We start from the raw sequence: 6,264 nt of genomic DNA on the forward strand, positions 1-6,264 counted from the left end.
AGACAAACATTACTCTGAAGATAAGTTAAGGAAGTGTTTGATCTTGTTTTATCTTGTCTTCGTGTCTGTGCCCTAAATTACGTAAAGGAACCTCTGACTAACGAGTTAATTAAGGAAGCTGCTTTTATGTGTCAAACATAATGTGGTAGGTAATTAGATAACTAAAACAACCCCCGAGGGAAGCGTGGTAGATGTGACCAATGGGTCTATCCTACAGAAGGGTGGTCTCGGTTAGCTGAGAGATTTTCTCAAAGAAAATGTTAGGAAAGGTCGGATGATGACCTTAGATAATGTTGGTTAGAACCCTGATTCATACCGTTTTAGGGGACTCGAATGGGACTACGCCCTACGGGCAGAGAGGTTGAGCGATGCATCCCTCTCGTTTCCTATTCTCTTTGAACCAAGTGCGGTATGAGTCTACTTTGACCCAGTTGTGTCTGCTCAAAGTGGAGCAGTTGTAGACTGACGCTAGAAGGCTATTAGAAAGACCCGATTACAAGGAACCTGGACTTCAGGTCGATCCTAGTGGAAATGGCCGGATAAGTTCCATTGCGGGGCAGACTCGAGAGACTCTAGTTGGCAAACCCCATGTCATTCCTTGGGAGTGTTGGGTGGCGTCTTCTAGATATATCTCTCAATGGACTGCTAAGACGTGTCCCGCAATTTGAGGAGCGGGCACGTTACACCACGGGATGGGAAACACTCCGACATAGGGTAGCTACTCCCTCGTCCCCATACGTAGCACATTAGACTTTACATACTGTAAGCCCATCCGTAGGTGGGTGGAGACTTTACATACATTAATTTTGTTGAGCTACAAGAGACGAAATTCCTTCTCAAATAATTTAAGAAAGAAAAAAAGCATGATAACAAAAACAAATTGTTTGTCTTAACGTAGACCAAATGGAAAACGATGAAGGCCGTGATATTCAAGATCGCGAGGTGTATCTTAATCAGTGTGTCCCATGTTCTTGCTCTCAATATAAGATGGCAATTAGACGAAAACGTCGATTGTCTATAGAACACGTACGACGCTTCAACAAGTTTCAATCAGAGATCATTGATCAGGCGATCTCAGATTTTTGAGCAAAAGGTAAGAAAAGTATATATCAATCATGCATTGTATTCGCAAACTCATTGAATATCATATACAAAAACATTGGATGTGGCCGGAAAATTTATTACAGGGAGGTGACGTCTCATCCCAAGGAGGAGTGCACCCTTTGCGGCTAGTTAGAAGAGTTCGTGGGTGTGCGATGGATGGAGTGCCTGAGCCAATCCACCACTTGGAAGTTACTACCCAATCCATACCATCAATACCAGAGGAGACAGGCAGCCTTCCAGACTTTCCTACAATCTTGGAGCCTGAGATGGAGGCATTCATCGATGCATTGATGCCCATGGATGTCGAGACATCTCATCCGCTTAGAGAGGAAGCATTCATACCATTATATAATGGGTGTTGAGTATCTCACCTGAAGACACTACTTGCACTCCTAAGTGTGCAAGCAAAATACGGGTGGAGCAATGCGAGTGTGACCGAGTTGTTCAGGTACCTTGTAGGTATGCTTTGTTGCTTTCTTTTTGGCACTATCATAAAAAAACAATTGTGATTTTTCAAGGTGTTTTATGATTTTTTTCAGGTTACTGAAGTATCATAAATTACCACTTGCAAATACCATGCTTGAGTCTCGTGATGATGTGCGATATGTTTTATGAAAGCTTGGCATGGACTACAACAGCATCCATGCATGTATCAATGATTGTATACTTTTTCGAGGAGAATAGGAGACTATGGAGACATGTCCAAAGTGTGGTGCTTACACATATCGATAGAACTTGCAAGGGAAAACCATCACTCAAAAAGTTCTTAGACACTTTTCGCTTATCCCCCGCACAAATCACATTTTTCGTACATCTGACATAGTGAGCTTAGCAACGTGGTATGCGCAAAATAGATCCACAAATGGAGTTCAACGAATATCATTGGATTCACATGCATGGAGCAACAATGACTCTACCTTTCTAGGCTTTGGCTGAGAGCCAAGGAATCTTCGGCTCGGTCTTGCTATGGATGGCATGAACCCATTCGGTCTGTGCTGAACTTCTTATAGTGTGTGGCTTGTAGTCATTGCCAACTATAACATCACTCCATGGCTTTCTACAAAGAAAGGACACCTCATCCTTAGCTTGCTCGTTCCTAGTTGCTACAAAGTCAAATATATGGACATGTATCTTCATCCATTAGTCAATGAGCTTCAGATTTTATGGGAGGAGGGGTCATCTTGGAAGATATGAGCAAGCGTGATGGTCGACGGTCTGCCAATATTCGAGTCATTCTCATGTGGACCATGCATGACTTTCTGGGATTCGGGGAGTGCTTACGTAAGTAGGCTTCTATTCTCGTTGGTAATATCTATCATAGCTCATTCAAGTTTGTATTCAATGGATAGAGGGGTTGGGACAGGTTTGGTTACCTCAGGTTATCATGCATGTCTACTGTGTGGGGCACTGTTAGACTTTCGAAGGTCACGAACCATGAAGAATATCGTATATCAAGGATACACCGCTTTTTTGCTAGAGGGTCATGAACTGAGGGAAGGTTTATCCAAATGGAATACGACGATTCTCAGTTTTCTACAACTTGTCGTATTGGACCCACTTTTACAGATCAACCACTTGTTGGATCCCATGCATATTCTCAGGAATTTTGGCAACCTACTATGGGACCACATCACAAGAAAGAGAAGCACTACAGGGGCATGAATGGATTTGAAGGAGGTAGGCAAGATGGAGGCCCTTTGACTGGAGTCGAGTGCTGATAGTCACTTACAGCTACCTCGCACTCCTTGGGTATTGTCCACTAAAGAAGAGTGCATTTTGAAGAAAATTATCAAGACTATCTACACTCCGATGAGTATGATGCGTTCTCTTAGGTGCGCGTTTTCTAAAGACGACCAATTATCAGGGCTAAAATCCCATGATTGGCATAAGATATGTCAGGTTTGTATTACGAATGGATTATAAGTGACCTACATATTTGTCTATTTGAAGTGTAGTCGTTGTTTGTAATGCTTTTTCATTGATGACAGTCTGTACTACCGATCGCGATCGTAGAATGCCTTACTCCAAAAATACGCGGGGCGATTTACAAGTTGTCAACTTTAGTACAATGGATCTCACAGAAGGTGACTTGAGATGACGAGAGATTAATACTTTTTACTTTCATTTTTATTTTCAAAAATGTGAGCTAAGGAAACTCGACAACCAAAACTCTTCACTATGGGTAGGGAAGGCATAACTACCTCACATGCAATATGAGGAAACTGTTATATAATTTATTCATCACGGCAAAGAGAAGAATTCCCGCACTCAAGAGGCCAACAGACCTAGGCTCTACGTACTACATACTTTACCGTCCATCCTTTTTCACCTTTAAAAAAGAACAATCAACGCACAACCACAAACATTGGATTCATGAAAAACAAGTTTGATAGTAGATACACAAACCTTTAGTTTCACAATCTTGGAGGGATTTCTAAACCAAGTACTAGTGTGTTTATGTTTTTTATAATTCGAAATTGTTGTAAATTTCAACGTCGTTAACTTCCCCTTTAAAGTTGTAAGGTTTTGTGGAAATGTTTGCAATTGATTTTGCACTAAACCTCGGTTCTTCATGACCATTGAATAAGAATAAGCATTTGGCCTTAGCTGCAAAATTGCAATCTTATGTGGATGATGTGTTATCCATGAATTCAATGGGTCCCATAGGATCTCAAACCCTGGTGGGAAGAGTTCCTCGATGTCCGGCTCCGAAGTGTGAACATCGTTTGTTAGCTTCATACGTTCGCACTTTGGGACGGTTCGCACTGCGTGAGTATTATGTTGCACATTCTTAAACTTACGTGCAGTCCGTTAGTCGGCAAATTCGGTTAGCATTAGTGAATTGAAAAAGCCCGTGGGACATGATGATAATGGGGGCATCTTGGATTTGCGCCACTTGGAGTGATGTGCGACTACATTGCAAGAATTATAACCGGCTTGATGGTGAGGGAGTGTGTTGGGGGCTATAAACGCATGGTGAGGGAGTGTGCAGCAAGGATCGAAGGTAAGCGGAGACAGTAGAGATCATAATATTAGCACGCACATCTAATAGAGCGGGCAGATTAGTGTTTTTGTGAGAGAGAGAGAGAGAGAGAGAGCGTCTTACCACGGCTTGCAGTGAGAGGAGGAGAAGACAAGGAAGGAATAGAGATTCTAGAGCAGATAGTCTATTAGCAAATTAGAGAGCGAGGAGCGTAGTAGCACATTGGAGAGAGAGAGAGAGAGAGAGCGGGGGGGGCATGTCGATGACGACGCCGCAGCACGTGCTGTCGATGGGCCACCCCGGAGCAGCGCCGGCAGGCCCGCTATCACCCATGCCGTACTACCTAGGCGACAAGTACATGTGCGGGCCAATCAGCAACATGGTTGGCGGCGGGCTGCAGCAGGCGAATGCGGGGCCCCTGGGCCTCTCGGCGTTCGCGCTGACGACGTTCGTGCTGTCGTGCTACAACGCGGGCTTGTTGGGGGTGAGCAGCAGCGGGCCGGTGAACGTGGTCCTGGGCCTGGCGCTGTTCTACGGCGGGGTGGCGCAGGGCCTGGCGGGCATGTGGGAGTTCCGGGCGGGCAACACCTTCGCGGCCACCGCCTTTACCTCCTACGGGGCCTTCTGGCTGGCCTACGCGGTCCTTCTCATCCCTGCCTTCGGGGTGGCGGCCGCCTACAAGGAGGCCTCGGCTCAGGAGGACCTGGCCCCGGCCGTCGGGACCTTCCTTCTGGCCTGGAGCATCTTCACTCTGCTGATGCTGGCGTGCAGCCTGCGCACGTCCGCCGCCCTGGTCGCCCTGTTCGCCGCCCTCTCCCTCACCTTCGCCCTGCTCACGGCCGCCGAGCTCCGGCACTCGCCCTCCATGCATCGCGCCGGCGGCTTCACCGGCATCGTCACCGCCCTCATCGCCTGGTACAACGCCGTCGCCGGCATCCTGGCCGCCGACGCCAACGGCCCCCTCTTCACTCTCCCCGTCGGCAAACTTGGCCTACTTGCCAGCCCCAAGCAGTGAAGAATGCATGCATGCTGTGGCCATCGTACTCCCCACCACATGAGCAGTTTTCGTGGAAAATTGAATTTCTAAAAGAAGAACCTTTGAAAATCAGCCTCAAGTCCCCCTCAATAATAGTAACTAGCTAGCCTGGGCCGGCTCACTAGCGGTGCTTTGCGTGGTTGGTTTGCGCCATTGTAAATTTTTGTAAAGGTTGCTCGGATAAAACAACATGCTTGGTGCACATGGCATAAAGCTATGATAGAAAAGAAAATTTATTGAATCTAGGTTTTATGTGATGAAAAAGATACTTGAAGCTCTATAGCGTCCTATTCAAAAGTTCCTATGCATCGAGCTCTAGATAAATAACTTCATACACAACAATTTGTCCCTATCACTTGAATAATGCGATGTGAAATTGATCTTCTTTTTAGCACACTATCTTTAACTTTGTAGCACTTAAAAAATTCTCTCATAGATCTAGGAATATAAGGAATCAAATGTGAGACATATTCATATTATAGGGTTTTGTAAGAATGTGCAAATATTTGCAAGAACATGACTAATACATCCACGAGAAACATACCTCAGCAATATATTCACGTGTATACACTCGTCATGCCAAAAAGAGATAGATATGGCCTAAAAGAGATATATTGCCAATGTGTAGATGATAGAGGTAAGCTAATCATTAAAGGGAACATGGCATTGGTAAGCTTTCAAGAAAGATACATACATCTCAAAGTGTTGGCTGTGCATGCTAACTCATACATTAACCACCCAATAAGCACGATTAGAAATGGCTAAAGAAAACATCTATATCTTGCAGGGAGGATAAAGATAATAGGGATATATAAGAACCACATGAATGAAAAGGATTCCCCTACTTTCTAGGGATACAATATAAAGAAAAGCATCTCCTACTATTGTCAACTTGTAGACCATTTTATTTGGTTTCCCAAATCTTAATGTCAAAGGGGCGAGAAAGAGAGATGTCCTCACCATCCAAGCCAAGGGCCCTTATCTCAAAGGAGAAGCCATTGCATGCAAGAGATAGGTGCTTCCTAATGGCTTAGTGAAATGCCAAGTACACCCATTAGGGCATAGTGGACAACAACCACTTCTTCCTCTGGCATAGGCTACATTACTATTATCATCAAGACTACTACACATTTAAAACCCT

The 6,264-nt window shown here is 44.8% G+C and overlaps 1 pseudogene; it reads left to right on the top strand.

The window, feature by feature from the left end:
* Positions 1–2,492: 2,492 nt before the first annotated feature.
* LOC148026181 (accumulation of dyads protein 2 pseudogene) lies at positions 2,493–5,102 on the top strand (annotated as a pseudogene).
* Positions 5,103–6,264: the final 1,162 nt, after the last annotated feature.

Source organism: Lygodium microphyllum, chromosome 14 (assembly GCF_053477565.2).
Source record: "Lygodium microphyllum isolate KBCC chromosome 14, Lygodium_microphyllum_v1.1.10, whole genome shotgun sequence".
Taxonomy (NCBI): domain Eukaryota; kingdom Viridiplantae; phylum Streptophyta; class Polypodiopsida; order Schizaeales; family Lygodiaceae; genus Lygodium; species Lygodium microphyllum.